Raw genomic sequence first — 12,919 nt, forward strand, 5'->3', positions numbered from 1 at the left:
GAGTTCCTGCTATTTTATCCACCTTCTTGGGGGCTGTGGCAACTGGGTTTTTTCTATGGTTCTTGGATTCTCAGTTTGGCTGCGGTTTCTTTGCCTTTTTGTGGTCTTGTTGGTTTTCTATGTGTAAGATAACTTTAAGAATCATTTGTAGGGCTGGTTTGATGGAGATAAATTGTTTCAATTTTTTCTTTGCTATGGAAAATTTTTATTTGACCTTTGGTTATGAAGGAGAGTTTAGCTGGGTACAATAAACATGGTTGATAGTTGTTTGTCTTTACGGTATGGCGTACATCATTCCAGGCTCTTCTTGCTTTAATTGTCTCTGCTGAATAATCTGAGGTGATTCTAATTGTTTTCCCTTTCTAAGTGATTTATCTATTCTCCTTGACAGCTTTAAGGATATTTTCCTTGGTATCAATTGATCCTGTGAAGATTATAATGTGATGCTGGGTTGTTCTGTTCTGGTCTGGTGTAATTGGAGTTATAAAAGCTTCTTCTATCTGAATAGGCCTATTTTTTTTACATGTTTCGGAAATTCTTTGCTAGGATCCTGTTAAATTTCCCAGACCATTAACTTCTGTCTCTAGGTGCTCCTCTACACCAATTATCCTCTGATTATGCCTTCTTATGGTGTCTTCCAAGTGTTGAGTAGATCTATCCCCTTTCTTGGATTTGTCTTAGATGGTTGTACGTTCTTTCTCTATAATATCTAGGCTGTCTTCAATCTCCGAAAATCAATTTTCTGCATAGTCTAACCTACTATCAAGACTTTCTACTTTGCTTTTAATTTCTTTTCCTTCTAGTTGGTTGGCTTTGATTGCTTCAAATTCTTTGTTGGATCTTTGTTTTAGATCTTGTATGAGCTGCTTTACTTCCTTAATTTGGTGTTCAGTGTTTATTCTCAAATCACTTAGTTGATTGGTTATGGTTTCCTTGGACTCTCATTCCTTCTGTTGGGTTCCACTCAGCATTCCCTTTGTGGTCTCCCTGACTTCTTTCAGTCTTTGTTAATGGATTCCATGAATGCCTTTAGCGATCTTTGTGTATTCTTATCCTGCGCTCTCAATTCCTGTATTACTCTTTGATTAGCTTCCTCCCCTTCACGCATTTCCTGTATTTCTCTTTGAGTGTTCTTAGCCCTGCCTATTTGGGATGAAAGTAACACCAGTTTTGTGCTAGAACACTATCTTAAAGCAAGCATCAACTAAAATCTGTAGTTTCAAAATCAAAGCCTGCAGATACGACCTAATTCAACAGATATATCTATTCAACATCCAACACCTATGTATTAATGGGTTACGAACCGCAAAGAATAGTTTGGCAAACCAGACATTATTAGGTTTAGGGAGAGATGTGGTTAAAAATAGGAATAGAGGGATGTGGACAGACAGAGGGAAGGTTAATTTAACGAAGTCCTAATTTCTAAGCGGGAAATAGGTTGGATAGAATGATAATAGAGAGAGAAAAAAAAAGAAGAAAGAGGAAAAAGAGACAAGAAAAAATAGAAAAACAAAATTTAAAAGTTAAAACGTGAAACACTTAAATACTAAAAAATTATGCAAACTAAAAACACAATATTCAGAGAATATGGATAGGATAAGAGAAGGGTAGGGATAGAAAGGAGATGTGAAAAACTTAAAAATAAACATGCTTAAAATATTATATAAGTGTAAAGAGATAGTACTGCTATTAAGGAATTTAAGTCTAAGAGGTTTGGAATTGAATAATAAATTTTTGGATTAAATGTGTACACAATGGGGGATAATGTCTAATAATCGACTATGGGTATATCTGAGGAAGAGCAGAACATCAATTAAATAACACAAAGAAGAATGAAAGAGAAGAAAAAGGTGAAAAGAATGAGAAGGAAAGAAAAAAACGAATCAAAAGATCAATAAAGCTAAACATAAAAAAATTTTTAAAAGAAAAAGAAAAAAAGCACATACATATACCCCTAAAATAAAAATTATGAGGAAGAAAAAAGTTAATAGAAAACACATTTTTTAAAGTTCAAAATGAAAAAAATTAAAAACAGTTTTAGAAAAAATTTCTTTATAAATGGTACAAAAAAAGAGTTCTTTGAGTTTTTTGGAAATGGGAAGATCCTGTATCTCCCTTGTGTCCTTAACCAGTCTCTAGTTGGAGTCTCTCGTCTGTTTGTGGTGTTTGATATTCCTGTGGCTTGATTGGTTTCTTACGTCAGTTTGTTTGAGCAAGCAGAAAAATGCTCTGCTTTACCCAGGATTTTATGATCCTCCTCCCAGGCTAGTTCAATGGGAGGGAGATCTGCTTTGAGTATCACAGAAGAAGGAGTGGCTGTTTTCTCTAGTTTGGAGATGCTGTGATGAGGCTAGGTTCTGGATAGAGTTGAGGCCTTTCAGCAAACGTTTGCTTTTCCCCGGGGGGTCTAGCTTCTGAGACACTCACAGAGCCCTACCTGGAGCCATTTTCAGGGTTTATGTTTAATGAATTTCAATTGATTGTCAAGACTGCTGTAGAGAGGGGAAGCCTCTGTTTCTGTTTATCCAGTGAAGAAAGACACTCCTGGGGCTGGCGACCCAGGCTAGGTGACTTTTACCTGGGTTGAGCAGAGCCTAGCAGGTCAGGTTAGGTTCCTGTGACCTGCTTAATGACTCTTTTGTTTTCTTCCAAGGCCTGAGTTGGAGCTAGCTGCTCAACCAGGCCTTTGCCATTATCAAAGATGGAGATTTCCCATAGTGGGCAGAAGGGTGGTCTTCCCTCCTCTGATCCCTGAGAGGATATCAGGCTTCTACTCAAGCCGGAGTCTTCGTTCCTGGGTCATCTCTGGTCTGTGAACTGCAGGATGACGATATGTGCTCCTTGTCAGTTCTTGCTGGTGTTGAGTAGAACCCGCTCACTGGCCGCGTCTGGCGTCTTTGTCCTGGACTCTCTGTGTTGCAGGTATAGTGTCTATGGCTGCCACCAAAGGTGCTGCCATTGCAACTGCCACTGCTGCCACTGCCACTGCCGCCACCACCACAGTCACAGCTGTTAGCAAGTGCTCAGATCCATCTCATTGCCTGGATTTTCCCTCTCTAGCCTAATACTCTTTACTGTGATGGAACACTTTGTGTGATTCTCTGGCTTAGGATTGTTCATTGAAGCACTGAAACTGCTTTCTATGGGAGAGCTTGTTTAACCCCCAGCTTCTCTTCCACCATCTTCCCGGAACTCAGTCCTATATTAGTATGTGTATAATAATACTAAATAGGGGCTGGGAAGGTGGCTCACTGGTAGAGCACTTGCCTTGCATGCATGAGGTCCTGGGTTCAATTCCTCAGCACCGCATAAGTAGGGAAAAAAAGCCAGAAGTGGCGCTGTGGCTCAAGTGGTAGAGTGCTAGCTTTGAGCTGAAGATCTGAGGGACAGCTCCCAGGCCCAGAGTTCAGATCCACGACTGGACTCCCCCCCCCAAAAAAATGCTAAATACAATAGACAATAAGTAAATGAATCAAGTAAAAAATAAAATAAATACAAAATCAATAATAAAAATCATAGTGTTATAAACATACATAAGAAAATATATATCATATATTATACATATATAGAAATATTTTTCCATTGCAGGCCCTTCATTCAGACCCTGGTAACTCTAAACTGAATTTCTTTTCCTCAAGGACAGTGAACTTTGCTTTCACCCACGGTGCAAAAGAGTAACCTGGATGGTGAGATCAAATCCGAGCACTGAAAGAAATACTGGCCCCATTTCCAAGACAGTGACTTAATTCTTTTTTTTTTTTTTAAATTTCATTTTATTTGTGAACATACTGTAAAGAGGGGTACAATTACATGGGCAAGATAATGAGTACATTTCTTATCAAGCATTGCAGCCTCCACCTTTGTTTACCCTTCACATCCCTTTCCAGCCTCCCCCCGCCCCCCACCCAATCCCGCCCACCCCCCCCACCGCACCAAAGTTGTAAAGTTCGTTTTTGACATGACGACTTGTACTTCACATAGTTTCATAGTGTCCACTTGTATCCTTAAACGACTTGTTTTTCACCATCTCCTCCACAAATTATACTGACATCAAATATAGTGAAAGCAGGGGTTGTACTGTGGGGGAGGGACATACAAAGCTACAAAGAAATAATCTTATTAATGAGTTAGAAACAAATGCAGGAATGGAAAAAAAAACATTTAAATACTTATCTAAGGGTTCATTTTCCTAACATCACATTATCTAATCTTTCTTGTTGGACTCTTACATACACTAGATATTGCAAATAAGGGAAACCATGGGACCTTTGTTTCTTTGGGCTTGGCTTACTTCACTAAATATAATTTTTTCCAAGCCTTTCCATTTCCTAACAAATGGGATAATGTCATTCTTTCTGATGGAGGCATAGAATTCCATTGTGTATATATACCACATTTTCTTGATCCATTCATCTATTGAAAGGCATCTGGGTTGGTTCCATATCTTAGCTATGGTAAATAATGATGCAATAAACATAGTTGTGCTAGTAGCTTTAGTGTGGTCTTGTCACATTTTCAATGTTAAAGGCTGGAGCAAAATCTTCCAAGCAAACGGCTCCCATAAACAGGCGGGAGTTGCAATCCTAATATCAAATAAAATAATCTTCAAACTAAAATTCGTGAGAAGAGATAAAGAAGGTTGCTACATTCTAATTAAGGGATCTCTCCTTCAGGAGGATATTACAATTCTAAATATCTATTCGCGAAACAATGGAGCACCCAAATTTATCCAAGAAACACTACTTTTCCTCAAATCCCACATACATGCAAAGACATTAATTGTTGGGGATTTTGACTTAATTATTTTTAAGTAAGCAGCTATGTTTAATCAGTTACATACTGAATATTAAAATAAAATCAGTGTGGAATTTTGTACATCTATTCAGACCTCTTTCCCTTACCCCCAAACTTCTTCTCTGAGCACGACTTTTTTCATTTTTTTATTGTAAAAATATTGTACAGAGAAGTTACAGTAAAATGAGCAAGGTAATGATTTTATTTCCTGTTGAGGATTGTAGCCTCCTCCTTTGTGTTCCACCTACCATCCCCCCCTCCCATCTCCACATCTACTCCCCCTGCTGAGCTCAGTGACTTAATTTTTATTTTTGGCTTTGCACCGGGTTTGAATTCAAGAAGTGGCAACTCTGCCACTTTCGTGCACACTGCTATAGAATTAATGAGACCTGAGTTCAAATCCCAGCCTAGGAAACAAAACTGGCAGAAATTCCAAACCAGGGAGCTTTCTTACTTTTTTAAATTAGTTAAATCATTAATTTTTAATTTGTTCTTTATTTTGCCAACAGGGGGCTTGAACTCAGGTCGTGGCAACCCTGCCTCAGCTTCAATCGCCGTAGGCTAGAGTGTAGCCTCTGGACCCATAGCTGATCCTCGTATCAGGCCCACAGGGTTTGCAGGAAGAAAAAAAATGTAGCATAGAAAAAAAGTGGTGAGCTGCATAGGGCTCAGGATTTCACATTTTTTTCTTTGCACAGTGACTATCTTGGGCCTGAATGACATGTTTGCATATTGGACCTGACCTGCCATTGCTAAAGGCTGGTGGGGTATCAGGGAAGACATAGGCAAACCTGTCAACATAGGTCCAGGGTTCAAATCCCAGTCCTGACACCTACCAATGGCAGGAGATCACAAGAGACTCATTCCTATGCATAGGAATACCAATTGAAAGAGTAGTTCATGTTTCGGTCTAGTCTAAAATTGAATGCAATAATCCTAGAAAGCTGATTGATCCTAACTAATAGTTTATTAAGCCCAAAAAGAATAATATTCTTTCAATGGTGGTATAATACATGCCTAAGAGTTGGTAGGAATGTACTAGGTGTCATTCAATCATAGATGGAGGGCGCTGGTGCTCTTTACCTGCCATGCCTACTCCAGTGGAGTCTGCTTAGCATGGGAAATGAGCTTTCAGACCTGAAAATGGGGCTTCAGAGACCTACCTCTGAGTATTGGGACTTCACTGAAGTCTACCTCAGAGAATGGGGCTTTACAGAAACCTATTTCTGAGTATTGGGACTTCACCGAAGTCTACCTAGGAGAATAGGGCTTCAAAGGGGCCTACTCCTGGAAAGGCTGGCAAACCCCTGGGAAAGATGTGTTCTTGCTTTTCTTTTCTCCACTGTGTAAGAGTGCCTATAAATCTTTTACTGTTTCTGCTGTTCATTGTACTTACTCATTGTCAACGTTCCCCTATTCAAAGCTCTTTCTTAAGAGTGCTGACGACTCAAATATCTCATGAGTGTCTTAAAAATATGACTAACTCACCAGAGTTAAGTGCTACCCTGAAACCCCTCTTATGGAGTTTAGTAGACAAGTCATAATTAAATATAAAAGTATTGGGGGTTTCACGATGTCATCTCAGCAGAAGGAATTGTTTGTAAGAGATTTACAATAAGCTGTAGGTGCGGCTAGAACAGGAAGAATGTATAGCAATTGCTGAGATAACTACTTAGGAGAAAGATCTTCCTGTTACTCTCTTTCATTTACTAAGAGACTTGCTAGATCTAGGCCTCCATAACCTTATTGTTAAAGAAGGAACAGGAAAAATCTTATGGGACAATTAAGGCCTTTATAGAAATAAGGTAATGGTTAGATGGTGACAAACATCGAAACCCATTATATTTCTTAGAGATAAGCCGGAAACAAGTGCCTTTCAGGCGACCAGCCTGTGACCATACAAGAATGAAGCCCTGTAGCAAGATTGTGTAACCTTTTGCCCTTTCTTATGTAGACTTTTTGCTAAAAAAGTTTGTTATCCTCTGCATTAAATCGCACTCAGCATCCATTCCTAATGTGTGTGAGTTGTCTGTTTGCCATTTCCCCCCCTATTCTAGGTTCCTCCCCTAGGTGTCCTCCGTCGTCCCGCCAGAGCCGTTCCGCGGCATTTACAAATATATATTTATTTGTATAGCACCATCTGCCTATCTATGCATCACTGATTTGGCCAAACCTGGGGCTGGATCTCAGCACCTCGGAAGCACCTGAGAGCTTCATTGGCTAGAGGCTGCCATGCTCACATTCATCCATTCATGAATTCGGCCTGCCAGGCCCTGAGTTCAGATCCTAGCACTGACAAAAATTTAATCTTGGAGTAAGAAGCCGAGTGTGACACATGATTTCCTTTTCTGGGAGAGTCCTGGGTGGCAGTTATGATGGAGAACATATCTACAAATCTAGATGCTATGTGATAGGATGTAAATAATGTAATAAATGGTAGCGGTGTCATCCAAATAAATAAAATAATTGGTAAATAAATGAATAAAACAAGACATAAAATGAATAACCATACCAAACACAATATGAACTCAATATCTGTATAGAAATATAAATTCTATCTTTAAAATGGATATAAGGAGTATCTTTTCCAGGCCTGAGGCTTGAATTCAGGCCTAGGGAACAGGCCTGATTTTCTTGTCTTCAAATATGGTCAGATTCCCATCCCGCACAGTGCTGCATATTTACCCAGACCTTGAGTACAAATCCTTGGTCTGGCAGAAAAATGGCACAAATTGCAAACCATGGAGCTAAATATTTTTTTGTAATGGTGGGCGTTTGAGGAAGCCATAGTCCTGCATGGCAACATAGGCCTCCAGTTCGAATCCCAGTCATGCCAATTCTGGATGGTGGGAGATCCTAAGAGTCTCATTCCCATCTACAGGAATAACGATGGAATGTTATCAATGTCACGGTTGAATAAGTTGCTCATGAATGACACTTGAATAAAATTAGACTTCATGATTTCAGTCAGCGGATTGATTTTATTTAATTATCTTATGAAGCATTAAAAGAATACTATTTCTCACAGGGACACAATAATTTCAGGACACTGATTTACTTAATCATTTATTAAGGATGAAAATAATAACATAAATTACATGGAGGCATAATAAATACCCAAGTTTTGGTAGGAATGTAGTCTTTATAAGTGAATAATGGATAGACATCTCTGACACCTTATAAAGATATATATTTTTAGCATACTACCATCTGGGTGTCACTCTGTTCTTATTTTTTCAAAACCTGGGGCTCGAGATAAGGTCCTAGGAACTGCCTGTCAATTCATTTTGCCCCAGGATGGTGTGTTGACACTCACCCATTCATGAATTGGGCCTTGTAGGCCATGAGTTCAGATACCAGCACTCTGACAAAATGAATCGTGGAGTAAGAAGCTGATGGTGACACATGTTTTCCTTTCCTGTGAAAGTTCTGGGTGTTTGGTATAATTGTAATACGCATGCAGACCTATATCCTATGTAATCAATGTAATCAATGTTCTATGTGCCATAATAATCAATAAAATAGTCACTACATGAATGAAACAAAACATAAAATGAATAACTACACTGAAAGCAATATGGAGTCAACATATGTATGTAAATATAAATCACATATTTAAAATGTACATGAAGAGGATGTTTTCTAGTGTTGGGGATCGATTTCAGAACTGAGGTGTACACATGAATTTCTTGACTTCGAGGCCAGCTTCCCCATTCCACACAGTGTAACAGAGTTACCCACACTAAGAGTTCCAATCCCAATCCTGGCAGAAAAAAATGACACCTTTATACTGTGTGAGGCGCAATTCTTAGGGAATGAAATACCAATTCTTAGGTGTTTCATTATGCCTCCATTTAATGAATGTGATTGTTTAAATGCTTCATAAAGTATTGATGATCAGTGTTCTATAACAAAATTGTATATAATTTTATCCTAGAATCATTCAAGAACTGCCCATTCAGTCATAACATAAATCACATTCCATTGGTATTCGTATAGATAGGAATGAATTTCTAAGGCTCTCCTGCCATTTGGAGGTGGCAGGACCAGGATTCAAACTGTGGGCTCCAGCTCCCACCACTTAAACCTGAGGATAGGGAACTCACTGATCTGTCCAAGAACAGCAACATCCATGATTAAGCAGGAACCAGGCCTCCTTGATATTTACAAGGCTGTGATAGGAGGATCATGGGCAAATTCACCCTAGGCAGGAATGTCCTTGAGACCCCGATCCAACTTCAGTGTCAACAAAGCTGTGTGGCTCCAGTGGTAGAGGGCTACCACTGGAGCAAAAGCAGCTCAAAGAATGTGCCCAGATCCTGGCAACAAACAGACATGCACAACAATCTGTGCAACCATCCGGCTAAAGCATGTCACCCTCTTGTACCCAACTGAATTGGACAGAGTTCCCTGGGAAAGGGGCTGGGGGAGCCGCTGTCACCTTGACTCCACCCATGGTGACTGCATCTCATAATTTCGGCCACACCCCCATTTTTCATGGTTCTTTCTGACCAATGCAAAACAAGAATTGTAGACATGACCACATTCCATGCTGCCCAGCACCAGGATTCCGTCAGTTGTTCGACACTACCACCAGCAGTTGAGGAAGGTAGAGGTGGCTGAGTGGTGAGCAGGAGATTCGAGGAGACTTTGGAATAGAATAGGAAATTGACATCCTAGTCAGTGAGTGGGAGAATAGAGGATTTCCCAGAGCCTGGTAATGTGACCAGCCCATCTTTCCCATCCCAGTGCTCAGATGTCTGAAACAACAAGACTCCATGAGAGAGCTACAGACAAGAAACTACTGCCAGAACACCGGCAGAAGAATCCTTCCATCAGACCTGCAACATTCAAGAAAACAAAGAACAGGAAAAAGGGAGGGATCCCCACGACAAACACCACTGGGGAGCGTGATTCAACAGAGCGTCTGGCCAAAGCTGATGCTGATTGCAGGCCTCCCTTGCCTTTGGACACAGTCATAGTCAATATTCCTGATACCACCAAGGATCTGCAGAGGTGCTATTTACATGTGATACCTACCCTGGATTGCAGCAAAAGAAACCAGGCATTCTGTGCCAAGATCCAACCACTGAAGCAGGAAAAGACAAACCTGCTGGATTGACTGGAGAAAGAGAGGGAGAAGATAGCTCAGGTGCACGAAGCACCAAAAACAGAGCTAGAGATCCCCAAGCCACCCATACAGAGGTTGGTTTCAGCAGAAAGTGATTTACAATCTGCACTGGCCCAAGTCAAGCAGGCAACCAATGGCAGAGAAATAGAGCAAGGAGTTCTCACCAGCCACCTGTAGGTCTCAAAACGGCACATGGCAGAACTGGAGATGGCAGCTTCTGTGGTCACTACTGCACAGAAGGAGAAAGAAATGTTTTTCAAAGAGCTGATATATGTGACACTTCAGCTCGAGGAAAAGACCAGAAGTTTCGATGACCTGGAGAAAGTGAACACAGAAATTCAGAAGAAGCTGGGAGTGCTCTGGACACAGAAGAGTAACAGGAAGAACAGAATCTGCAACTTCAAACAAGTGCTGGTGGGGCGTTGTTACTGGAGGGACTATTGGACAATCTGATCTGGATGGCCAACTCAGCAAATCTGGAGAGAAACATCTTCCCAGAGGACCTGAGCATTGACAGGCCTGAATGGAGGAGGACTTTCCTTGGCTCACCAAGCAGGTGAACCAACTGACAGAGGAGAAGGAGCAAAGGATGAGGCAGGTGCTTGACCTAGAGAATGAGCTGGGGGAACTGAGGAGGAAGCTGGCAGAACCATCTCAGGCTGAGCGGCAGTTGCAGGCCCAGGAATACCATAGACAGATGGAATTGAAAAACCTGGAGAAACAACTTCACATCCAGGTCAAGGAAAACCAGAGGCTCTGTCTCCAGAATGCGGAGCAGCAGGAGAAACTACAGAGACTGGAGGAAAAGGCCAAGGATTGGCAGGAGATCCCCAAGACCCCACGATGCACATGTGTGTGAAACCCATAACAAGAGGAACAGCTGGTTCTGCTGTGGGATGCTTTCCACAGGGTAAGAGGTGAGAAGGAGGAGCTCACCAGCATCCTGGCCACAGAGCAGCAGGTGTAGAAACATCTGTGGGAACAGCTAGTCCACTCAGAGGAGAAGATAGACGAATGTAAAGAGGTGGCTAAGAGAGAGAGAGAGATCCAAGCAGCTTGGGAGCTGCAGGAGCAGCAGGAACAGTCCCTAGCCCAGCTGCAAGAGCTCAGAGCCACCTGTGAGCAGCACATTGCCTCCAATGAGTGGCTCAACTCTGAGGAGGCCCTGCAATTGACCCTTCAGAGGCACACCCAGATGAAGCAAGTGCAGGGCCCAATCAACTGGGGGGACGAGGTGCCCCCAAAGTGGTAGGACAGGTTAAGTTCCTAGAAGTGACCAGACCACAGAAGGAGAGCCTGCAGGCCCAGCTGAGCTTCCTGGCTTTCCCTGGGGAGTGGAAGCTGTGAGCCCTGGAGAAGCAAAAGGTGAGGAGGTGACTTCTCCCAACATGACAATCGCAGAAGACAGAGACATGCCCCAGACCTAGAGTGACATGGCTCTGCGAGCACTCTCAAAGGCTCAGATCCACAGGGAGAAACTCATGCTGCAGGAGCGGCAGCCCCACTGCAGGCGCCCTGCCAACACAGCAGCTCAGTGCAAGATGGTGCTGGAGCCACAAGCCTCCCGCCCCATGAGCTGCTACCACAGCAGGCATGAGGATGGCAAGTGGGACACGTGGGCATCAAAGAAGATAATCTGCTTCATCCATGACCTGCATGATGAGGTGGACTTCCATAGTCCAGCAGATTAACTCCACCATCGATGCACCCAGCTGTCAGCACACATTTGCACCATAGATGAGTCCCTCCTGTCATGTAAAGAGCAGATGTTCATCCTGGATGAGCTGTGTTTGGAGAAAGACAAGCATGTGTGACGGCTCTCCCAGAAGATGGAGAAGAGAGAGCTGCTGTTGCTACTCGCAGGGGAAGGTGCTGACAGAATGCTCCAGATGCCTGCATAGGCTGAGGCCCCCGCAACCACCGTCCCTTCAGACGCCTCAGGCTCCAGAGTGGGCAAAATGAGGGAGGAGCAGAAAGGTTTTGAAGAATTGCAACTTCAAGACCATTGGAAACTGCCAAAGGAGAGGTCAGAGTTCCCGACCACATAGAAGACTCCCCCACAGAGCACATCCTGTGGCAGATGCCCCACACCCAGAGCAGCCTACAGCTCGAGGGCTTGGGCAAGGGCTGCTCCCTCCCTTTCTTCTGTAGACTCATGCAGATGATAACTTTCTATGTGACATGACTCTCAAAAACTCAGCAGACACCACAAGTAGGTGGCCAGGTGGCCTTCTCTCAGTCCTCTATCTCCCAGGTGATGGGAAGGGTAAACTGTGGGTCGGGTAGGGCAGAGGCTGCCAGGAGGCAGCCAAAATTCAAGGGACATCTAATGGCCCATTGGTGGCCAGGGAAGAGGTCCGTATTTTGCTTATCACAAAGAATAATTTGTTTTCAAAGGAAAAAAAAGCCTCCAACAAAGATTTGTTCTTCCAGTCCTGGGGCTTGAACTCAGTGGCTGGCCACTGTCCCTTAGCTCTTTTTGATCAAATCTGTTGCTCTACCAGTTGAGCACCACCTCTCCCTACAACTTTTTCTGTGTGGAATCAAACCCAGGGCTTCAAGCATGCTAGGCAACTACTCTACAGCTAAGACACATTCTCAGCTAGGATGATCCCTGGTCCTCCCAAATCCATATGGCCATTCCTCAGATAAATAGAAAGTAGGAGCTAGGATGACTATGAAGCACAAGTCTGGTTCACACAGAAATATTCCTCAGCCCCCTCTTCCCACACCCTTAGTTGAAGTTTCTCTTCTACCATTGAGGGATGAGAGAGGGAGAGGGGAGTCCTGAGAGGAGTACCAACAACAGTGTCCCCCCCCCTGAGCCCCACATCTTTCCCCACACAACTGGTTCTCCAGATTCCGATCTTACCTGACTCAATGTGGAGTCTACACTGACTCCCCACCCCTGCAAGGCTCAGGATGAAATAGAGGTCAGTCCTGGCCTCAGCCCACACTTAGCGTGGAAGGTCCTAGTCCCAGACCCACTTCCAC

Source organism: Dipodomys merriami, unplaced genomic scaffold (genome assembly GCF_024711535.1).
Source record: "Dipodomys merriami isolate MVZ:Mamm:240054 unplaced genomic scaffold, mDipMer1.0.p SCAF_473, whole genome shotgun sequence".
NCBI classification, from domain to species: domain Eukaryota; kingdom Metazoa; phylum Chordata; class Mammalia; order Rodentia; family Heteromyidae; genus Dipodomys; species Dipodomys merriami.